At 39.8% G+C, this 25283-nt stretch overlaps 1 long non-coding RNA gene and 1 pseudogene across 1 annotated transcript; one reads left to right on the top strand and one right to left on the bottom strand.

Annotated features, from left to right (window-relative positions):
- LOC118985182 (uncharacterized) lies at positions 1-25265 on the top strand. Its single transcript, XR_005066067.1, has 7 exons — positions 1-578; positions 6197-6321; positions 6663-6826; positions 8091-8181; positions 14492-14591; positions 24734-24815; positions 25134-25265. It is a non-coding gene; the product is annotated as an uncharacterized LOC118985182 (long non-coding RNA).
- Positions 15254-15352, bottom strand: LOC118986060 (uncharacterized; annotated as a pseudogene).
- Positions 25266-25283: the final 18 nt, after the last annotated feature.

The following is a 25283-nucleotide window of genomic DNA, read 5'->3' as shown; positions in this document are numbered from 1 at the left end:
CTTACCCTTAAAAATTTTGAGTTTCATGTGATAGGTGTATATGTATTTAATACATTAGTATTTTAGTACATAGATTTTATTGGTAGACATATATTGGAAAAAACATGCTTGAAAACTTTTTGCCAGCAGGTGCAAAATTTAAAAAAACTTGGAGACTCCGTAACAGAAAAAAGTGATCGGCGGAGGTAGGGTCTCCGACCAGAAAAGGAACGTCAGCGGAAGTGGGGTCTCCAACCGGAAGAAGAACATCAGCGGAGGTGGGATCTATAAAAGGAGGAGCGTTGCTGCTGAAGTGTTTTTTCGGCGGGAGAAGGTGAGCGGCAGTAGATACGGAGTCTTCCACGGGAGAAGGTGCGCGGCAGCGGTCGCGGCAACTTCCACGGGAGGAGAGCGGCAACAGTGGCTGCGTCCTCCACGGGAGCAGGAGCGTGGCCGCTGAGGTGTCTGTGTGACCGGAGAAGGTGACCGTTAGTGGAGGTGGTGATGGTGAGAGCCTCTGCCTAAGTTCTGGAATCCCAAAGATAAACCTCAGTTTCCTGGGCCATGGTGCAGGAAGAGAAGAATCTGCCAGGAGAAAGGTAAGATTGAATCGCTCCCTGCTCTTCTTACCAGTGAGGATAACACTCTGTGGGAATCAGACGGGTTGTGACAGTCACGCAGCAATGGTCTCTTTCCCTGAGCAGCACAGGCTGTGTTCCCCGGGATTCGGAGAGAGCAGCCCTCCTTTCTAAAGTGATGAGGTCTGCTGGTCAGAGGAGCAAATGGCAAAAGACATTTAAAAGTTCATCACCGCTTATGCTGCAAGAAATGTGTATTACAACTACTGGCCTATTCTTTACTGTCAGTTACATAGATTAAAACGGGTCGGTAATTGGGGAGGTTAGAGAACAGCAATTCCCGTATACACCCAGTGAATGAATGGGTAAACTGACAGAATCGTTCTGCATGCAATTTGAAAATACATGACCTAGTGTTTAAAATATATACAGATCTACCTATCAATTTCTCCTCTGGGTATTTTTATAAAAGATTTTATTTATTTATCTTTAGAGGGGAAGGGAAGGAGAGAAGGAGAGAAGTATCAATGTATGGTTGCCTCTCTTGAGTCCCCTGCCGGGAACTGGCCTGCACGTGCCCTGACTGGGAACCGAATTGCGATCGTGTGGTTTGCATGCCCGCGCTCAATCCACTGAGCCACGCCAGCCTCTGGGTATTTTTTAAAGGAACTAATCAAATTCATAAATAAAAGTTTAAGAGCTTGTTATTCAACCACTTACTCATCCTGCACACATTCTCAAAAACAATTTTCTTTAAAAAATATTTTATTATTAGAGAAAGGGAGGAAGAAAGAGGGAGAGAAATATCAGTGTGTGGTTGCCTCTTGAGCGCCCCCAGCTGGGTACCTGGCCCACAATCCATGTATGTCTTCAATGGGAATTGAACCAGGAACCATATGGTTCGCAGATGGGCACTCAATCCACTGAGCCACACCAGCCAGGGTTTTTTTTTCCATTTTACACACATTTATTGGCGTCTTTTATGAGGCAGGCTCTGTGGCATATGCTGCAACATAATCCAGAATAAAATAGAGAGGGCTCCTGCCCTTCTGCAGGTTGTTAGTAATCATTGCAGTGTTGTTCATAATAGGGAAAAATCAGAAACTAACAAAATAACCAAAATTAGTTTCTTTTTGCAGCTATGAATTACTATGCAGCCATTAATAAATTGTATTTTGGAAGACACTGGAAAACTATTCACATTCGGTGATTAAATGGAAGAAAGCATTTAACAATACAGTGTATACAATGTAAGCCTTCTCAAGGTCTTAAGTCATCAGAGAAGGGTCACAGCTCAGCTTAACATTTCAGCAGAGGTAATTTAGAATGAGAAGATTTCCCTTTAGTGAGAAACAAAACAGAAAAGGATGAAAAATGGGAAATATGGCCATCATTTCTTCCTGCTTCATAAATATTTTTCTGAGGATAACTCTAGGCAGAAGTAGAGGAGTAGATCACAACGGCATTGATGGAACATTCTGAGAGGCAATAAGACACATCGAAAGAACTATAGCCCAACTGCAAATAAGTGTCTCATCCAATATTTTAAAAGAATTTCCAGTGTAATCAAACTGTCTAAAGCCAGAGATGAGAGGAGAATCTTGAAAATAGCAAGAGAAAGATGACACAGTATATACAAGTGATCACCGGTGAAATTGAGAGCTTACTGCTCATCAGAAACTATGTAGGCCAGTAGTTCAGTGGGTAACATTCAAGGAACTGAAACAGAAAAGACAGAACTGTATACCAGCAAAACATCCTTCAGAAATTGAGATATTTTATTTATTTATTAGAAATTGAGATATTTAAATAAATATAAAAAAGACTGAGATGATTTTTCATTAGTAGATCTGCCCTACAAGAAATACTAGAGGGAGTCCTTTGGACTATAGGAAAGTACCCTAGACAGTAACTGAATTAACATTAAGAGATAAAGCTATCACCCTTGACCATACTAAGTGCCAGGAATATGGAGGGAAAGGCCAGACATGCCACACACTTAGGACAGCTCTACCAAAGGTTTCCACTTTCTACCTTTAAGACAAAGTCATGGTATAGAGATGAGCATTATATACTATGACCAAGTGGAATTTATCCCCCCAAAGTAAGGGTGGCTTAATGTCCAAAAATAAATCAATATAATAACACTAATAGAATAAAGGATGAAAACATGATCTGAATACACACAGAAAAAACATGACAAAATACAAAACAATTTGGTGGTTAAAAACAACAAAACCCCAATAAACTTGGATAGAAGGGAACTGTCTTAGCTGATAAAAGGGCATCTTTAAAAAAAACACCCCACAATACTTAGTAGTCAAAGACTAAATGCTTCCTTCCTTACAGCAAAATAAGGATGTCTGCTTCCATCACTTTCATTTTATATTGTACTGTAGATTCCAGCCAGGGCAAGAAAAAGAAAAGGGCCTTTAGATTTTAAAGGAAAATGTGTATTTGCCAATGATGTGATCTTATTTTAAAAGTATATTTTATTGATTACAGTTGTCCCAATTTTTTCTCCCCTTTATCCCCCTCCACCCTGTACCATCCCTCCCTCCAGCATTCCCCTGCTTAGGTCATGTCCATGGGGAATACATATGTTTTTCAGCTTTTCCATTTCCTATACTATTCTTAACCTCCCCCTGTCTATTTTATGCCTACCAGTTATGCTTCTTATTCCCTGTACCTTTTTCCCTGATTCTCCCCAACTCCCTCCCCCCTGACAAACCTTCATGTGACCTCCATTTCTGTGATTCTGTTACTGTTCCAGTTGTTTGCTTAGTTTGCTTTTGTTTTTGTGTTTAAGGTTCAGTTGTAGATAGTTATGAGTTTGTTGTTATTTTACTGTTCATAGTTTTGATCATCTTTTTCTTAGATAAGTCTCTTTAACATTTCATATAATAAGGGCTTGGTGAGGATGAACTCCTTTAACTTGACCTTATCTGCAAAGCACTTTATCTGCCCTTCCAGTTTACATGATAGCTTTGCTGGATAGAGTAATCTGGATTGTAGGTCCTTGCTTTTCATGACTTGGAATACTTCTTTCCTCTAAGCTCCTTGCCTGTAAGGTTTCTTTTGAGAAATCAGCTGATAGTCTAATGGGAACTCCTTTGTGGTAACTCTCTCCTTTTCTCTTGCTGCTTTTAAGATTCTCTCCTTATCTTTAATCTTGGGTAATTTAATTATATTGTGTCTTCGTGTGTTTCTCCTTGGATCCAACTTCTTGGGGTCTCTATGAGCTTCCTGGACTTGCATGTCTGGTTCTTTCACCAGATTGGGGAAGTTTTCCTTCATTATTTGTTCAAATACGTTTTCAGTTTCTTGCTTTTCTTCTTCTCCTTCTGGCACCTCTATAATTTGGATGTTGGAATGTTTAAAGTTGTGCTATAGGTTCCTAAACTTCTCATTTTTTTGAATTCTTGTTTCTTCATTCTGCTCTGGTTGGATGTTTATTTTTTCCTTTTGTTCCAAATTGTTGATTTAAGTCCTGGTTTCCCTCCATTTACTGTTAGTTTCCTGTATATTTTCTTTTATTCACTTTGTATAGCCTTCACTTTTTCCTCTATTTTGTGACCATACTCAATTATTTCTGTGAGCATCCTGATTACTAGTGTTTTGAACTCTGCATCTGATAGGTTGGCTATCTCTTTGTTGCTTAGCTCTTTTTCTGGAGTTTTGATCTGTTCCTTCATTTGGGCCATATTTCTTTGTCTCTCTGCATCTGTTACAGTATGAGAGGCGCTGCCTTAGGTATTTGCCAGGGCAGGGTAACCCACTTTGCTGAGTTGTGTTCCTGTATGTAAGGGAGGGGTCAGAGAGGGAACAGTGCCGCTTACTCTGCTCTAGCTTTCAGTCACTTCCCCCACTACCTACAAGCAAATCAGACCCATCTGGTGTGGATTCCTGGGTGGGTGATTTTGTGTGCATTCTAGGACCCTGTGGGTCTCTCCCACAGGGAGAGTTTCCTGTGGGAAACTCACAAGCAAACTTTCCTGTGAGGCTGGGAGTTTCTCCTGCTGCTGCAACCCCCACAGATTTTTACATCCAGAGGTTTTTAGGCTTTTGTTTCCTATGCTGGAACCCTGGGTTGTGTGGTCTGTCTCACTCCCCAGTTGTTCCTCCTGATTTATCCACCCACCAGTGTGGGACTGCCCCATCTGCTAGTCACCACCATGTCTTGTGTCCTTGCCGTCTACCAATTTGGAAATGTTTCTTGAACTCTTTGGTTGTTGGACTTCCATACAGTTGTTTTCTGGCAGTTCTGGTTGGTTTTGTTTTTAAATTGGTTGTTATCCTTCTTGTGGTTGTATAAGGAAGTGAAGTGTATCTACCTATGCCTCCATCTTGGCCCAACATGATCTTATACATAGAGAGCTCTGAGGTCTGTCTGTCTGTCTGTCTCTCTCTCTCTCTCTCTCTCTCACACACACACACACACACACACACAAACTATTAGAACTAATAAAGTTCAGCAAGGTTGAGGATACAAAGTTAATATACAAAAGCCAATTGTATTTTTATACACTAGCAAACAGTCCAAAATGAAATTAATAAAACTTTTTTTATGACACCGAAAAACGGTAAAATACTTCTGGATAAATTTAATAAAAGAAGTGAAGAATTTGTACAATAAAAGTTGCAAAATAGTATTGAAAGGAATTAGAAACCTAAGTGAATGACTAGATAACCCATCTTTGTGGCTCACAATGAAAAACTTCAAATGACACTGAAATATATTTTATTTTGCCTCATAGTACATGCCAAATATTATAAATAACTTAAATAGAAGATTGCTGAATGAATACTTACCCACTACAAAGTATAACACCTTCTGATACACATGTGTTTATTCTATTTTATTTAATTTTTGGAAATTCTGGTTGTGACTCAATAACTGATTTTTATGCGCCACTAAAGGGCCTCCAAAAGTGAGTCTCATAGTTCATTTTCTATGAGTATTAGAAAGTATGAGTTTAACTTCTGTTTTAGGGAAAACAAAAACATTTTTGAAAAAAGTATCAAAAACAAATGTATACATTTTTATTAATGTTTTTATGGGAAATAATTTGATGGTACAGTGTATGCTAAACAAGTGAATTCAACAACCTAGGCCTAAAAATAAATAAAATAATATGAAAATGTCTCTAAACAGAAACAAGATTCCATGGGGCTACTCACTTTATTGAGATGGAGGAGAAATAAAGTGGGTGAAGGAGGGTAAAAAAGAAGCACACTGAGAGGAGACTAAGGAGTAATTCCAAGAAAAGCTGTATGCCAAAGTTTGGGAAACCTTATTACCTTCCTCCTACTCCTTGAGTTGGAACTCTTGTTTTCTAATGCAGTGTCCTATCATAATGAATTAGACTGAGGTTTGCTTTGGAGAGATGCTGACCCAATTGTATTTTGTCTTGAGGACATTTTTGGCAGAGCTAATAAATACCTCCCTTTTTTATGACTTAGCTCAACCTAAGAAATAATACCATCATCGTTTTACAATGAAAGTCTAATTGGAATGTGAACAAAAGTGCTATTGACCAAGAGCCTCTAACCACTGCGTATGTCTTATTTGAAAATTTGACCCAATTATCTGACAGTCAAAGAGGAATATCTTCCATTTTGTCATTATTTGTTCACAGTTATGCCATCTGGCTCATTTAACCAGAAGAAAACTTGGCACCCACATTCAACCAGAATGACTATCAGTTATCAAAACATCTTATTTTCTCTTTGCCAAGAACAAAGTGACAACTGATTTCAAAGTGTAAGTACTTACCATGTAAAACAAATGACTTGGGGTTGGGGTGGTATTTTTAAGAAAATAGTGTTCGGAAAATGTTTTGGTGTCATCAGATATCTCAAACTATATTTTAAAGTATAAGCTAATTTATATTTTTTTGTGTCTGTCTCTGAATTTTCAATGTAATTTAACAAATTCTTTTGGAGCTCCCACTATGTGAAATGGAATGAGCCAAGTACTAAAGTATACCAAGCAGTATCAGTCAGGGAAGCGACTGTCTAAAAAAGAAAACATCAGATTTCGGTGGTTTAACCCAGTGGAAGCTAAGTTCATGCTTACTTACCATCTCAGCAATTCTGTTCTAGGTCAGTGGTCAACTTTGTTTTACCTGGTGATCCAGAGATTTGCCTCCTTCCATCTTGGGTTCCTGCCATGCTCTCTTGCTTGGCAGAATCTTCTTCCTCAAGCTGCCAAAGAAGTAGAAGAGTGAAGAAGACAATGCATGCTTCTTAAAATGCCCAGACCAGAGGTGACACTCATCACTTCCACTCACATGCAAGTGCAAGAACAAGTTACAGGCACACCTGGGTATATGACATATTAGTGGCCTATGTAGTCCCTGGCAGGGTAGTAATTTCCTGCAACAACTTTACACTCAGGGAAGGAGAGGAACAAGCTTGAGGTCTCTGTCATTCATATTGTGTAGGGTGTGTAGATTCTACCTCCAGAGAACCTTTGTCCGAGTAGAGAAGAAAGTTTACAGCAAAGAAATGTTATGGGGGAGGTGGCATTTAAGATGATCCTCAATTGACAGAACTGCCAGGCAGTTTGGTAAAAAGGGCTTTCCAGACGACCTGAGGGCACTAACCAAGCAGGGGGTTAGGGAGGGAAATGAGTAACTAGTTTTCCTGAAACAAAGCTTTGCATAAGGGAAAGATCAAGCTTTAAATGTTGGCTAGGTCAGTGTTATATAAGGCCTTGAATGTCAGAAGAAAGAGTTTGAATTCCATGCCTCCTTTATCATGATTGACATGCATTCTCAACACAAGGCCCTGGAACAATGATAGCATTAATCACTGACGAGTAACAGAGAAGACATTCAGTATGAAGGGATTTCATTTTTCTGATGGCAACAATAATGACAGCATCATATTGCATTCATAGGCTGTAATAGATTCCAAAATTCTGCATTCATTTCTGTATGTCTTGATATTTACGAACACAGTTCAAACATTTCCACTTCACTCTTGCTCCTTCTTGAGGGCATATCTCACATAGTTATCTAGAGATGCCAAGGGTAGCTGTACACCCTGCCACCACAAGCCAGCAGGGCCTCCTCTCAGGAGGGACAGAGGACCCTCCCAGGGCTTTGAACTCTAAATACCGATGCCAAACACTGCACATCCTGCAAATGTGATTCCCCTCCTTCGACAGACCATGTAGCCACAATATGAGGGTCAACAATGGCATGTGACTCACACCAGAAATTTAACAGGCATAAATATTTGTTGAAAAATATTCAGGTGCAAAGAGACAGGAAGGGCATACACAGCAGTGCTGGGAGGCTTAGGAAGGTAGTAACTGGACTGGAAATTAAACTTTTTCTGAAGGTGTTTGGATTTCTTGCTCCAGTGTCCTATGAATTGTAACTTTGATGTGTATCCCTTCAAATCATTGATGGCTTTAAAATATAGCAGGTAGAATGTTTAAGAAGTTCTGGTTGCAGGTGGGGTCTGACTGTTTGCATTGTGCTGATATATGGATGTGTTATTTGTCTTCCCTTTTTGGAACAGGGTAGGAGAGAAAGAAATAAATTACAAAGAGATGCTGCTGTCATCTCTTCCATAGAAGTCTTACTTGAGGCTCTTGGACCCACCTTCTCTGGTACCTTCTTACTCTTTCTATTCCATTTAATCTAATGCAGTTTTGCAAAACTGTTTTCAAGCCATTGTTGCCTTGGTTTAAAGTAGTCTAGATAGGCATGATATAAACTACAGTTTGTATGTACAGAGCTCTTCGTAGGTTATATTTAATCTTATTTGCATCATAAAATAAAACTTCTAAGTAATGATTTTCACAATTAAAATTTTTTTAAATATATTTTATTGATTATACCATTACAGTTGTTCTATTCCCCCCTTCATTCCCCTCCACCTGCACACTCCCTCCCCCACCCTTCTCCCCCCCTTAGTTTATAACCACGTGTCTCAAGTTCTTTAGGTTCTATATTTCCCCCACTATTCTCACCCTCCCCCTATCTATTTTCTATCTACCATCTGTGCTATTTTCTGTGCCTTCTCCCCTCTTCTCCTCCTCCCACCCCCCTGTTTCTAACCCTCCATGTGTTCTTCATTTCTATGGTTCCACTCCTGATCTAGCTGTCCTCTTGGTTTGCTTTTGTTTTAGGTGTGGTGGTTAATAACTGTGTGTTTGCTGTCCTTTCACTGTTCATATTTTTCATCTTCTTTTTCTTATATAAGTCCCTTTAGCATTTCATATAATAAGGGCTTGGTGATGATGAACTCCTTGAACTTGACCTTATCTGAGAAGCACTTTATCTGTCCTTCCATTCTAAATGAAAGTTTTGCTGGATAAAGCAATCTTGGCTGTAGGTCTTTGGATTTCATGACTTGGAATACTTCTTTCCAGCCCCTTCTTGCCTGTAAGGTCTCTTTTGAGAAATCCGCTGACAGTCTGATGGGTACTCCTTTGTAGGTGACTGTCCCCTTATCTCTTGCTGCTTCTAGGATTCTCTCCTTCATTTTAGTCTTGGCTAATGTAATTATGATGTGCCTTGGTGTGTTCCTTCTTGGGTCCAACTTCTTTGGGACTCTCTGAGCTTCCTGGATTTCCTGGAAGTCTATTTCCTTTGCCAGACTGGGGAAGTTCTCCTTTATTATTTGTTCAAATAAGTTTTCCACTCGTGGCTGTTTCTTTTCCCCTTCTGGTACCCCTATAATTCAGATGTTGGAATGTTTAAAGATGTCCTGGAAGTTCCTAAGCCTCTCCTCATTTTTTTGAATTCTCATTTCTTCATTCCTTTCTGGTGGGATGTTTCGTTCTTCCTTCTGGTCCATTCCATTGATTTGAGTCGCAGTTTCCTTTCCATCGCTATTGGTTTCCTGGACATCTCCCTTCATTTCAATTAGTTTAGCCTTCATATGTTCCTCCAATTTGTGACTGAACTCTACCAATTCTGTGAGCATCCTGATAAATAGTGTTTTAAATTGGGCTTCTGAGAGCCTGGCAATCTGTTGGTCGCTTAGAGTTATTGGCTCTGGGACTTTGAGTTCTTCTTGAGCCATCCTTTGGGCTGTTCGTGCCTGTTAAGTAGCAGGAATGGAGCCCTAGGTTTTCACCAGAGCAGGGCAACTCAGTCGCTGGGTTGTGACGTCGTATGTGGGGGTGGGGTCAAAGAGGGACAATGGCTTCCCTCCGGCGCCCACCGCTGCCGCGACCCTCACCAGCACTGCAGCCACCACCGTCACCAGGGCCACGCGCCCCGCTCCACGGCACGCGAGTGTGCCACCGCTGTCAGCCCTCCACCACTGGGTTTGCCCCCTGGGGCCTGTGTGGTCCGTCTCACTGCGGGCGAATGTGCGACCCTGGTCAGTCTGTTCCGCACCCCGACTAGTTCTGGGCTGCCTGCGCTCCTAGGTCTGTCCTGCCCAACCCAGCTCTGCTGCTGGCTCCACCTCTTACCATCCTCGTTGAACGGTTCGTAGCTGTCGGACTTCCGTATAATTCGGTTTTCTGGCCTCTGGGTGTGTGTTAGTTCTCCAGAACTTTTGTTGTATCCAAACTTGGTTGTGGGAGAAGGCACAGTGTTTCCACCTATGTCTCCATCTTGGTGGAAGTCGATTTTCACAATTAATTTTTTAAAATAAATTCACATTCAAAACCATTTGTCACTATAAAACAAAAATTTTAAAAGATAATATTTAAAGTTGGGGAGGATATTTTGAGAGGAACAGTCTCATTTACTGATACTGTTAATTTAAATATGAATAGACTTTCTGAAAAGCAATTTGTCAATTGAGAGTTTTAAATATCTGTGCCATTTGTCTTGGTTGTATACACATGCAAACAGATCCAAAGAGACACTCTTCCCTCCAAAAACCCAAAGTGTCAAAGGTGGTTTTTACTTTGGAATTACGTATATTTAAAATTTTTTTCTCAGTGAGAAAGTGTTACTTTTATGGTTATGGTACAAATACTTTCACTGGATAAGATTCAATGAGATGCATACCATCTTTTATAAAGAATGTAATATCAACTAGTTATATATGTACATGTGTATATACATATATAACCATTCTCTTTATAAATACACCTGTTTTCTAAGGCCTAAAATGAGCTTACAAATGAACTAAGTCTAAACCCATGTCTACGAATAAGTGTTAGGCTTATCAGAATATGAATTATGGGACTTCTGGCCAAGATGGAGGCGTAGGTGGAAACGCTGTGCCTCCTCTCACAACCAAGTTTAAAGACAACAAAGTTTTAGTAACAAAAATGCCACCAAAACACACAGAAAATTGAGCTGTACGGAAGTCCGACAATAATGAATTATTCATCCAGCCTGGTAAGAGGGGTAGAATCAGCGCCTGGTGGAGCAGGGTTGCACAGGAAAAAGTGGCCAGACCAACCCAGGTGTGCAGGCAGTGTTTGGCAGATCCCAGGCGTGGGGTGGCAACGGGCAGACGCAGTGAGGGTGAAAGGGGGCGGGCTGACCTCAGTCGCACATTCACGTGCAGATAAGCCAGGCAAAAAAAACGAGCAGTGAGATAGACCGCGTGAACCAGGGCCCCAGCACTGGAGATTAAAGCCTAAAAGCACCAATTGGAAAAACTTTTGGGGGATGAGGTGGCGGGAGAGGCTCCTAGGCTTACGGAGAGTTCATTGGAGAGACCCACAGGGTCCTGGAGGGCACACAGGCCCACACATCCGGGAACCAGCACCAGAAGGGTCCAATTTGCTTGTGGGAAGCAGCAGAGGGGACCGAAATTCAAGAGAGAGCATGGAACAAATGCCATTGCCCCTCTCTGACCCCGCCCCCACATACAGGGTCACAACCCAGTGACCTGGTTCACCCTGCCCTGGTGAACACCTAAGGCTCCACCCCTCACGTAACAGGTGTGAACAGATCAAAACATTATGGCTCAAGAAGAACAGCTCAAAGCCCCAGAGCCAATACTTCCAAGCGACAAAGAGATAGCCAGCCTATCAGATGCACAGTTCAAAATATTGGTGATGAGGATGCTCACAGAATTGGTTGATTTTAGTCACAAATTAGATGAATAAATGAAGGCTAAACTAAGTGAAATGAAGGGAAATGCACAGGAAACCAATAGTGATGGGAAGGAAACTGGGACTCAAATCAATGGAATGGACCAGAAGGAAGAAAAAAAATGACCAAACAGGAAAGAATGAAGAAACAAGAATTCAAAAAAAAAAAACCCAAAAAACGAGGAGAGGCTTAGGAACCTCCAGGACATCTTTAAACATTCCAACATCTGAATTATAGGGGTACCAGAAGGGAAAGAGGAAGAGCAACAAGTGGAAAACTTATTTGAACAAATAATAAAGGAGAACTTCCCCAGTCTGGCAAAGGAAATAGACTTCCAGGAAATCCAGGAAGCTCAGAGAGTCCCAAAGAAGTTGGACCCAAGAAGGAACACACCAAGGCACATCATAATTACATTAGCCAAGACTAAAATGAAGGAGAGAATCCTAGAAGCAGCAAGGGATAAGGGGACAGTCACCTACAAAGGAGTACCCATCAGACTGTCAGCGGATTTCTCAAAAGAGACCTTACAGGCAAGAAGGGGCTGGAAAGAAGTATTCCAAGTCATGAAATCCAAAGACCTACAGCCAAGATTGCTTTATCCAGCAAAACTTTCATTTAGAATGGAAGGACAGATAAAGTGCTTCTCAGATAAGGTCAAGTTCAAGGAGTTCATCATCACCAAGCCCTTATTATATGAAATGCTAAAGGGACTTATATAAGAAAGAGATGATGAAAAATATGAACAGTGAAAGGACAGCAAACACACAGTTATTAACAACCACACCTAAAACAAAAGCAAACCAAGAGGACAGCTAGATCAGGAGTGGAACCATAGAAATGAAGAACACATGGAGGGTTAGAAACAGGGGGGTGGGAGGAGGAGAAGAGGGGAGAAGGCACAGAAAATAGCATAGATGGTAGATAGAAAATAGATAGGGGGAGGGTGAGAATAGTGGGGGAAATATAGAACCTAAAGAACTTGAGACACGTGGTTATAAACTAAGGGGGGGAGAAGGGTGGGGGAGGGAGTGTGCAGGTGGAGGGGAATGAAGGGGGAGATGGGGCAACTGTAATGGCATAATAAAATATATAAAAAATAATGCACAATTTTAAAAAAACAGATTTTTAAAATTTAATTTTATTGTTTGTGCTATTATAGTTGTTCCTGTTTTTGCTCCCTTTCTCTACCTCCTCCCAGCCCCTTCTGCTCCCTCCCCAAGTCTATGAGTTGAATTATGGATTTCTAACTTTCCTGTTTATTTAATTTTCAATTTGAACACTGAGCTTTATTGCTTTTACATTTAGGGGAAAAAAACCCACTTAAAAACCAAAATAAAAAAACTCCCTGCAGAGCATGATTGTATCATTCTATTCACTGCACAGTTTGTAAATCATGTCAAGTTGTCAGCTTCCTCATTTGTATATTAAGGGAATTAGACTAGAGATCCTCCAAGGTAGGATATCCAGGGGTAAATGACTCTTAAGCCTATGAACCATATAGCTGATACCTAATAAATAATTATCAAAACAATGGATCACATCCATTGTAAATTTTATAGTGTCATGATATAATAATGAAAGTGTGGCCTTAGCATTAAAAAATGTTGGTTAATATCCTGGTGGGGTCTTGTTTTCCTCATTTGGAAAGTGGGAATAATAACCCTTCTCTCAAAGGATTTAAAAGGGGGTTGAATTGTGCTAACAAATCTGAAGGCCTTCATGTGTTGGCTGGCAAGGAATATATGCTTGATAAATGGTAGTTTTCCCAATGACCCAAGACTCAATCGGGCTATTTGCTTGGCTGCACTGGACCATTGGTTTTCAGTCTGTGAGTCTAAACTCTCCTTTGGAATGCTGCAGGTAGAAGTATTCTGTGACCTTTGTGAGGACTAAGCCATTGCAGCTTTGAGAAGTTTAGATGGGTTCAGGGTTCTCTAGAACCCTGAACCAGGCCACATGGGGAGTCAGAGCAGGGCACAGAGAAGAACCCTGAATGTATTTCTCTTTGTGCCTGCTTGCTCACCTGCCCAGCAGACTTTCTTCCTCCTCCCTCCCTTCAGAAAATATTTAACAATACAGATTATGTGGCAGTCTCTGTGCTTGGCATCAGAGTTTGAATATTCAATAAGACATTGGGTCTGATCTGAATGAGCTTGTGGTCTGGTGGGAGAGGCAGATTAAACAAAAATCACAAACCCACAGGGTCAGCCCTGCACACAGGATAGATAGACGGTGCAAAAGAGGGAGAACTCAATTCTGTTTGTAGTGGGCTAAAGGACGTAGTGAGAGAAGGCTTTTCAAAGGTAATGTTTTTTCTGGCAAAGGCAGGTTTTTCTCCACCAGGCAGGGTGTGTCTGGAGTAGGAAGGGAAGCACCTGTCAGGAACAACACATGCAGATGTAATAGTGTGACTTTTCCGTTAGGGAACCTCATGGAACTGAGCTTGCAAAGAGAAGTGTGTAAGGGAAGGAGAGCAGGGAAATGAGGCTTTCGACCAGATCTTGAAGGGCGTGGACTATGCTTAAGAATTACAAACAACAACTCAGCAACAGAAAAACAAAAAACTCATTTAAGAAGTGAAAATGGATCCAAGTAGACATTTCTCCAAAGAAAACATATATATGGCCAGCAAACATGAGAAGGAGCTCTGTTTCACTAACCAGCCAGGCATGGCCAGTATAAAATAATGACAGTAATAATGATGCTAATGTTTTGGTGAGGATATGGAAAAATTGGTGTCCTTGTGCAGCCACTATAGAGAACTGTGTAGCAGTTTCCCAAGAAATTGAAAATAGAATTTTCATATGATCCAGCAATCCTGCTTCTTGGCATTTATCCAAAGAATTGAGAGCAGAATTTTTTTTGTATTGTCACCTGATGACATATTTTTCCATTGCTTTTTAGAGAGGAAGGGGGAGAGAGAACATTGAGGGGGTCAACATTGATTGGTTGCCTCCCGTATGCACCAGGACTGGGGCACCCAAGGAATGAGCCCACACCCTAGGTATGTACCTTCACCGGGAATCAAACTGGTGATCTTTCGGTTATGGGATGACTCTCCGAACTGCTGAGCCACACTGGCTAGGGCAAAAGCAGGTCTTGAAGAGGTGTTTGTGTACCTATGATATTAGCAGCGTTATTCATAATAGCCAAGTACAGAAGCAACCCAGATGTCCACTGATGGATGAATGGCCAAGAAAAATGTGGTAAATACGTACAGTGGAATATTATTCAGTCTTAAAGGGAAGGAAATACTGTCACGTGCTACCACATTGATAAATCTTAAGGACATGATGTTAAGTGAAATAAGCCAGTTGCAGGAGGACAGATACACTGCATGATTCCACCTGTGCAGTATCCAAAGTTGTCAAACTCACAGAAACAGAGTAAAATGAAGGATGGGGGAAATGGGGCGTAGTGTCATGGATGTAGAGTTTTGGTTTCGCAACGTGAGAAAGTTCCAAATAACTGTTTTCCAACAGTGTGGGTACAGTTACCGCTGATGTTCTGTACCTTAAAAATGGTCAAGATGGTAAATATCATGTTATTTATTGTTTTCTTACCACAACAAAAGAATTGACGGCAGTCGGCATTTAAAGCTAGGAGGGACGTAGCCACACCTGCATTTTATTTTATTTTATTTACTTATTTTATTTTTTATTTTTCATATGTAGGGTGTTTGTTCACAGGAAGGGCACGAGTTCTGTGCCCCTTGACACAATGACCCCAAATACTGGTAGGGTGTGTCGTACATGGATTGGCCCTGGGACAGACTGGAGTTGGCCAGAGCAGCTTGGAGGGTTGATATGGGTGTGACAGGAAGGAGCTGAACCAGCACCAAGGAGTGCAGGCATGGCCCTTTCTTCCCAAGGTGTGTAACTGTGGCCACTGTCACCCTGGACAATTCTTGTCATTTTCCATTTTGGAATGTGGTTAATATTGCCCAGAGAGATCATTGATTCAAGAGGACTCCCGGACAGGAATTCACATTGACTGCTTGTGACTGTTAGTCTGTAGGACTCTGGGGGTTCTCTGCCCCTCCTTTTCTCTCTCCCACTCTTATTTACTTTTCTTTCTTCTTTTTCAAACAGTAGCACTGATTCCTTTGAATACTGTCATTCATATTTGAAGTTGCAATTCTTCTAAAGCCAATTAGAGAAAATCCTGACTCAGGGAATAGCTCTAGAAATTCAGTAACTTTCTATTTATCTTTCTTTTATCTCCGTTCCATGGAATTTCCCGGCAGTGATATCATTCTCCAGCAATGCATCCTGGGCGAAACCTTTTTGAATCTCCACATTTGAGAGAAACCGCTGTAGTGAATGCTTTCTTTCGTATAAGTGCCATTAACATGTGACTTCCAGACAGTGTGTCATAAGCAGGTGAAAAGGACAAGGCTACCCTGAAATTCAGGTGCTGAGGGTACAACTCAGATAGGGTCCTTTCACGTGAGGGGCTCTGTCAGGCATACCATGCTCTCGGCACAATTCAGATTTTGAGTCCACAAAATAACATAGTTGTGTAATAGGTTGCAGAGTGGGGGTCCCTCAGTTGGGGGAAGGAGGAAGTGCACTAAAGGAAATGTAGGATACATTGCATAACCATGGCAAGTTAATAGCTGTGCTGCCGTCCCAGGCTAAAGGATACCAGCTTTGGGAACAGTCAGGGTCTGATGACATATCTGGGGGAACTTATATAGTGCCTGCACAGGAGGCAGGAGCCGGATGCCCCTGCATCATAGGAACTCTTGCCGTGACTAAAGATGGCAGCCAAAAGAAGGTAAAAGATATGGGGGAACTGGCAAAAGTAGCCCATCATAGGAGGGGCCAGATATGAGGTCACGTAGGAAGTTCCAGGCCAAGCATTTAAAATAAGGGGGGTCTGAAAGAGAAGGGGATTCTGCCATAAGGCCTGGTGTAGTAAGAAGAAGCAGATTCTACCATGCCTCGATTTTCTTTTGGATTGCTGCTGTTCCCTGTTGTATGTCCTTGGCCGACTGATCGAGGTGGCCTGACCCCCATGGCCAATCACACTTCTACAGAGGCGAGACTCAGGCAGAACAAGGACAGAGGGGCCAGTGATTATCCCACTGACTAGTTGTCCACCAAACCACACTGGTCAGGGCATATATTTCCTTGGCTTTGTTCTGAATGAATTTTATTGCATTTGTTAAGTACTTGTTTTTTCTTCATGTTGGGTGTCCTTTAATGTCTTCTGTGTACTTATGTATAAACATTTTAGTGTTTTCTCTTTTTGTGGGCTCTTTATATAAAGTGATAGCAATCTGCTACTATATTTGTTGGAAACATCCTTCTAGTGGTTTGAATTTTTACAAATATCCATTTCTACATTGGAAACATAAAGAAACATTAAGAGAATGATATATGAAACACTTTGAACACCCAGCTTTTTCAGATAATATTGTGCCATAATTTCAAATTTTTTTCAAGAAGAAAAAACTATAAATAATAAAAAATATATAATCTTCATGATACTGATTTATTTTTTGGAAATTTGTTGAGACTGACTTTGTGATCTTTATTGTTGTCAGTTTTTATAATTGTCACATACGTTTGTGAAAAGAAGAATCATTCTCTGTTTACCATTTGCAGGGCTCTCTGTATCCCTACTAAATTAAGGTTTTATTTCATAAATATTCTATATCTTTCCTAAGTTTTTTGTCTTCTTGATCTAATAGTTTCTGGTAACTGTTAAAAATTTCCCACCACAACTGTGGATTTGTATTTCCTTGTCATTGTGTTTTTGCTTCATATATATTTTTTGCTTTATATGTCATGTAACTTTATATATTTTGTAACAGTGTTGTATACACACAAATTCATGATGGTACGTGATCTTTTCCCCTCTTGATTATTATGTAGCAGGCCTTATTATCCATGTTTTTTGGTTCACTCTCTATTTTGTCTAATTTAATAACTACTGTTACTAGCTCTTTTCTCCTATTTCCTCTTTTGTATTTGCCTTCTATACCTCTTCTTAAACACTCCCTTTCTGATTTTTTTCTTTTAAATTTTATATGGCTTTGTTTTAGGCATAATTTGGTGGTTTTTCACCTTGGCTGCACATTGAAAATCACCTGGGAAGTTTTAACTCCCCACTGCTCCCTGTCCCTGCATGTCACCCACCCACACAGAGAATTTAGGGTGGGATTACTTGGGTCCTGAGCACAGTATTATTTTTTCCATTGTGGCAGGAAAACACATAATATAAAGCTTACCATCTTCAACATTTTTAAGTATATTTCAGCATGTTCGGTGCATTCACATTGCTGTGTATTAAATCTCCACTTTGTTTGCACCAGTGCTGTGCTGGTGAGCACTCTATCTGCCCTGTTTATAGGTGACTAACGATTCTTGGTCTTATTCTTTGCTATTGGAAAACAGTTTCATTTTTATGTCCCCATTGTGAAAGTTCAGCAGTGTAGAGATCTGTTTTCCCTCAGCACCCCGGAGACACCACTTCCTGGCTTCTTTGTGGCATCTCATATTTCTGATGGGAAGACTGTGGCCTAATTGCACATAATCTGTCTTTTATCTGTGATAGCATTTAATATTTTCTTGATGTTTTGAATTCACCCTGTAACAATTTTATTTTTTTATCCTTTTGGTATGTACAACACACTTTTTCTTAGAAGCAACTATAATAGATTATTTGTATTTAACCTTATAAACCAACCAGCCAAACCGGTGGATGGTGAAATACCGGTAAAGTGTGTTTATCGGTATTTACCATAATGTCTAATTTGTTTATTACTCAAACATTTGCAAAAGGTGTTTTGTACTTTGCTTTATCATGATAGTAACAGATACTATGATATCATGATATCATAGGGAACTATCATGATAAAGCAAAATACAAAACACCTTTTACAAATGTTTGAGTAGTAAACAAATTAGACATGGTAAAACAGCAAAAGGGCAGAGGAAGTCATTGAAGTTCTTTGTAGTGTAACCTGTCACCTGCAGTAAGGTTTTTTAAAAACATGCTATTACTTTATATGCTTATCTTTAATCTAATAATTCTTATATTTTATGATGTATATTTGTATTATAGTTTTTAATTAAAAATTTCAATTACAGTTTAAATTCAGTATTAGTTCATATTAGTTTCAGGTACACAGCATAGTGGCTAGATAATGACACACTTTACCAAGTGTTCCCCCTGATTATTTCCAGTCCCCAGCTGGCACCGTATATCATTATTACACTATTATTGACTATATTTCCTATACTGTACTTTAAATCCCCGTGAGTATTTTGTAATTATCAATTGAACTGAGTTTTTAACAAGCTTCCCAGTCTCAGAAAATATGAATGTTCCTTCATCACACATCTTTGTACTTGTACTTGAGGTTTAGATTTTAGATCCTAGAGTTACCCAAAATAGTATTATATCTATTTATAGATAGCCAGAGACATCTTTTGTAATTAGTCGATAGCAACAAGGCTTTAAAAACCTCTTTGATCAGACTCTAGTCGTACCCTACCCCCACCCCACCCCTCCAAATTGGCACAATAGGTATAATGAGAAGCGGGATATCAAAGCAGGGATACACAGAAAGACCCTAGGAGAGGTAACACAGCCACTGCCTGAATTGAGATTGAATAGACCCATCGTCACTCATGATCAGGCTGTATGCGCATGGAGTAATCTGGGAATAAATCCATGGTTTGCTGGGAACTGCAGTACTTAGGGGCTCGCAGCATTCCTTCGTAGCTTTCCCCAGCACTTTCCAAGGTGGCCTCCAAATCACTGATAGCACGATTTTGTTGAAGCAGGATCTGGGGCTGCAGAGATTTCCCTCCATGACTGTAGAATTGATTGTTCCAGGCCTGGGTGTTCCAAGTCTGGTTATTCCAGGCTCGGGAGCACCAGGTCTGACTGTTTCAGGAATGATAGTTCCAAGATGGGCCATTCCAGAAATGGTTGCCGCAAGACGGGTTATTGCAGGTCTGTTTACACCACGTTGAAAGCATTCACCAGGCTTCCCTGACGAGAGGGAGGTGCTCTGTAGTTGCTGAGCCCTGAGTCACATGTTTGCTATTCTTTGGCCAGTTGCATTTCTGCTACCACTTACATTTCATTCTCTGGTTCTGGAACTAGGTCTGGACTTGTTAGAGGGTTCTTGCATCTACTGCAGGCCGAGATATTTCTGTCTGAAATCTTATTGAGTACAGTGAGCTGGGCCTGTGAGGAGATGCTTCTGATCCTCTGTTTCTTGACATGGACCTTCTCTTCCTTCTTCAGTCTTCTGTTCTCCAGGGTATTATTACACATAGACTGGTGGAAGATTCAGGGCTGTTCTGAATAAGCAGGTCCATGGAGGAAGGAGGAGGAGGAGGGACAGCCTCTGCGTGGAGTGTCTCAGCATCTGCCATTGGCAAAAATGCACAATTTCTTCAGGATCAAAAATCTCAGGTATGGGTGAAGCTTCCCTAGAATTAGATACTACTGGGCAGTACAGGCTTTGGGGAGGAGCTGGATCCACAAATATATTGCTCTGCAGTAGTAACAGGTGCCAAACAGCCCAATCTAGCAAAAAGCCATGCAAGACAGTTTTGATACGAGGATTCAACTCTTTTTCTTCCTTTCATTTTCTTCTTCTGGAATCCTCAAAATCAATAATATTTCTTAATTATTCTCTCATATTATTCTGTTTTTGGGGGCCATAAACTGGGTGAATTCCTCTCTTCCAATTCAACAATCCTTTTGCAGAATATTTCTGGCCTAAAGTTCATTTGTTCAGTTGATTTCTTTAGCTTAATGTCTATACTTTTTGTTTTCGTTTGTTTTTCTTTCAGATCCACCTGTTTCATTATTGATTTTTTGCTTCATGCTTTCTTTTTCCTTTTTAATGGAAAGGTTATCTTCATTTAGCTCTTTGAACATCATCAGCATGTTTATTTTCAATTTCTTGTCAAATAGTTCTGTAAATTTTTTTTATCTAGAGTGAACTCATGTTCCAACTGGGGAAGTGAGCTTAATCTCTTTCATTTATTTTAATACTATTTCTGTTATTTTATTTACTTTTTAAAAGATTTATTTATTTATTTCCAGAGAGAAAGGAAGGAAGGGAAAAAGAGAGAAACATTGATATGAGAGAGGTACATTGATACATTGATATTGGCTACTCTCCTATGCCCCCATCTGGGACCCAGCCCGCAACCCAGGCATGTGTCCCTACCGGGAATTGAACTGGTGACCTTTCTGTTCACAGGCTGGCACTCAATCCACTAAGCCACACCAGCCAAAGCTATTTTTGTTATTTTATATTTTTTAAAGATTTTATTTATTTATCTTTAGAGGAGAAGGGAAGGAGAGAGGGAGAGAAATATCAATGTATGGTTGCCTCTCATGAGTGCACTCCTGGGAACTGGCCTGCAACCAGGCATGTGCTCTGACTGGGAATTGAACCTCGGTTGTTTGGTTCCCAGGCCTGCGCTCAATCCATTGAGCTACACCATCCAGGGCCTATTGTTGTTATTTTAATGTGGTCTTGGAATTTTGTTTTGCAGGGGGGTCATTTTTAGTAGGAAGGTTTTTAGTTTTTTATTTCCCTTCTTTCCCTTTCACCCTACGCTCAGACCTTCCTATTTGACAATATTGTTTATGCCACGTAGTACCCTGGGCCCCTAGTTCAGAACAGGCTGCATGGTAGTAGTTTCACCTTCCTGATTTACTGTGGTATTGTCGAGATGACAGAGACCTTCACTACACAGAGCTATGTGAATTCCTTCTCCCAACGTCTGCAGGCTTCCTAGGAATTCGTAGTTCTAAGCAATGAGAGAGCCAACTTTGTGTTTCAGTCTCATATGACGAGAAGAGCGGACTCCTGCCCTCATCCTTGTTTGTATCGTTCTCTGTATGATGTGTGCACTGTTAGTGTTTTTTGATTTTGTTTTATGTTGGTGTTTATACTTAAGCTTTTTGAATCTAATTAACTCATTTTGATTTCCCCTTCATAGATCCTATTTATTATTGCTCTGGGTTTGAACCAAATACAGGGGTTGAAGGTGGGAGGGACATTTCATCTGAGCTGAAGCTGCTGCACTTGGCCAGACAGCAGTTGTTTCCTTCTGCTTATGTTTCTTATGTAAAAGTTTGAGACGTGTGTGATCAGGTATCAGTTCATTCCTTTCTGATTCTCTTCATTCTTATGGCCCTAAAGAACCCTCTCCTGTAGACATCGGGTAAATATTTACTTTTTCTGCTTTGTCAGACGATCTTACTGTTTTGTTTTCATTTTTAGTTTTTAAATTTTCTTTAGGATACATTTTATTATAAAATATGATATAAATTAAAATGTCTTGTTTTATTAAGTTACCTCACTAGTCATCTGCCAAGAGCATTCTATTTTAATTACTACAGATTTCATATGTCTTAATATCAGGTGCAACCAGTCCCACTGCATTATTTTTTATTATTTTTAAAACTGGATTATAGTTGATATACTGTATAATATTAGATTCAGTTATACAATATAGTGTGATGTTTTTATACATTATGAAATGATCATCATTAGTCTAATTACCATTGTTAGCATACACAGTTACTAAAATATTATTGACTACATTCCCCATGCTGTACATTATATCCCCATGACTTATTTATATCCTTTCTTTTTTCAAAATGTATATTACTATTTAGTTTTTCTTAAGAAATTTTTCTTCATTTTTTTTCATTTAAAAATAACATTGGAATTTTTATTAGTATTTGCATTAAACTGATATATTAATTTGAGGAAAATTTATAGGAATATGGCATGCATTAATATGTCATTAAAAATTTTCCCATTAGTAAGTTTTTTATTTTCTTATTGTAGGTCACATTCATTTTTATGTAATTCTAGCTTTTTGATGCTTTTTTTTACTTTTCCATTATTTCAAAAAAATTACTTATAGCCCATAGGACAACTCTATCTTCTTACTACTTTGTAAGTTGGCTGGAATTAACATCTATTTTTTCTTGTTAGTGAAAGCATTTAAAGGTATGAATGTACTCTTTGGTTCTGAAGGAATTCCTTACCTTTTTCAAAACACTAGGATCTAGTTTTATTTGATATTATATTAAGCATTTTTTAGTTTTAAGTTCTAATTATAAAAGCAATAACCCTTACTTATAGAGAATTCTAAATCCCCAAGAAAGAAGGGGAAATTCCAATTTGGAGAATGGTGAGTGGGCTGCTTTTTGGATGCCTTTTTTAAAAATGTGCCTTCATGAACTTTTGACAGGTGGAATTAGGGAGAGAGGAAAGATAGTGGAGCATTCCAAAGGTGAGGGTGGTATAAAAATGAAAATACTCAACATGGTTCATGGATATTACTGAGTACGTGGAATAAAGATGGAAGCAGATAAGACCAGAGTGAGTTGGGATGAGAGTTCGAAGGTCAGGAATGTTAGGCTAAAGAACTTGGCATTTATATTCTGCAGGAAGTGAAAATCCAAGTTTCACATTTGTCCTTAAGAATCTCGACTTCAGGAACAGCACATAGAAGCACAATGTTACATTTGAGACTCACGGTTTGTTCATTTCCTGTGAGACATTTTTGAATATAAAATGGGAGGAAAGACTCGTATTTAAGTTCCTTCCTGATTTTTTTCCCAATGGGAAGAGGGAAAGGTGTACATTTATCTTCTACCATTGAACACAAGCAAAATTCCACATCCATACCCAACTGTAAAACACAGTCACCGAAGTAAGTCTGTCACTGTAAACACAGAAAAAATTGTATATTCTAGAAGAGTAAACTTACAATCAGTAGAGGTTCTTTGTAATGTTATCTAAAATCTGAGAAGTCCGTAATTTTGATTGTTTGTCCAGTAAGTTGAAAGAACTTTTTATTTTTAATCTTGGGTTTCATTTTTCTTGGTGTAAGGCCCAATCTGTTGCCAGTAGTGAGTCAGAAATATCTGACGTAGTTCATGTGCGGTCATCTTTGTTCACGCCTTCTCTTCCTTGGGCTGCCAGGCCTGGTTCTTACACACCTGCTTATTCACAAAAGTCCGGCAAAGGGTTCCTGTATTGTTTACTGAGTTATATAAAAAGGTTTCAGCACTTTTTAAAAAATGTGAGGTGACAAATAGCATTTTGTGATGCGTGTGTTAGTATGAACTTGAAGCTGGTCATTAGAATCTTAAGGCCAAAAGTAAACCAGAGGTTTTCTTATCCCTTGTCCTTGATTGGAAAGAACTGCTCAACAAAAGCTATTAGTTGAAGAGGAAAAGTTCTGGTAAAGATACTACTATTTTTTAAAAATAATGATAAAAAGTAAAAACTTTTACTGACAGAAAGTTGTTATCATGAATCAGAAAGACCTAATTACACAGGAAATAGTGATATCCGTCTTCAGGGGTAAGATTGAATAACAGAAGCAGGATCGCTAAGCTCCCTCCCCCAAACCCTAAAAAAAATGAAAAATAAGTTGGCTAGTAAATAATTTACCAGCAGTGTGCAAACCAAGGAAAGCTACATATTTTGTAGAATGTCATCCTGAGTGAGAAAGTTTAAGGAATCATCTCACTTTTCATTTCTGCCTCACTCTCCACTGGCCTCCAGAATACTTCTCAGAGGTGCTATAAGTATTTCTGTAAAAGTTCCTCATTTCCATACACGTGGGTATCAAATCAAGAGAGCATGACAAGTTAGGAAGGAAGGATCATTCATAAAAGTTGTCATTGACACCAGCCCAAAGAGAAGAAATAACCTCTGTTCTAGGTATGTTTTTGCAGGAGGGGAGTTGGTGGTGTTCTGAACTAATGAAACAGAGGGGACTCTGGGAACTCTTCCTCTCTGGGGATCCTGGACATTCTTTCCACCATTACTGTCTATCCCCTAAACTACCCAGTAGTATTGGATTAGAAAGTGTCATAAGACACAGCTCATAAAGCAGATTGGTGGTGGTCAGGGTCTGGGGCGTGGAGTGGATGGTGAGATGTAGGTCAAAAGGTACATATTGCCTGTTACACCATGAGTAACTTCTGGGGTCTGATGTGCAGCATGGTGATAACGGGCACCAGTGCTCTGTTGTATACTTGCAAGTTGCTAAGAGTAGATCTTAAATGTTCTCACCACCCACACGAAATGGATGCCGTATCACTCCTAAATACTTCTCTGTGTTTCCCTAGAAATAAGAATACTCTCCTACATAACCGTAAAATGACAGCTGAAATCTAGAAATGAACGTTGATACGCTGCTACCATCTAATAGTAAGTAGTTCCCATTCAAATCTGGCCAGTGGTTCTGTCAATTCCTTTATAGCAAAAGCATGTGATTCCACATCAGCCATTGCAGTTAGCTGCCATGTCTCTTTGGTCTCCTAGATACTGGAACATGTGTTCAACCTTCTCTTGATCTCATGGGCTTGGCACTCTGGAAGAGTATAGGCCCGTTATTGTGTAGAATGACCCTCAGTTTGGGTTTAATTGAGATTTTCTCATGATTAAATTTAAGTTTATTATGAATCTTTGGCAAGAAAAAAACCCAGAACTATTGCTGACTGAGTTCTATGCTTTACATCCTACCAGGTGGTGCTTGGTTTAAATTTGTCACATTACTGATGATGTTCCCGTTGATCATTTGATAAGGTGGTATCTGCCAAACTTCTTTTTTTTTTTTTTTAAGTTTTTTTATCCCCACCCAAGGACATTTTTTCATTGCTTTTTGTAGAGGAAGAA

Source organism: Sturnira hondurensis, unplaced genomic scaffold (assembly GCF_014824575.4).
Source record: "Sturnira hondurensis isolate 20B ecotype Veracruz unplaced genomic scaffold, ASM1482457v3 Scaffold0004136, whole genome shotgun sequence".
Taxonomy (NCBI): Eukaryota; Metazoa; Chordata; class Mammalia; order Chiroptera; family Phyllostomidae; genus Sturnira; species Sturnira hondurensis.
This window is presented reverse-complemented; position numbering and strand designations above follow the sequence as displayed.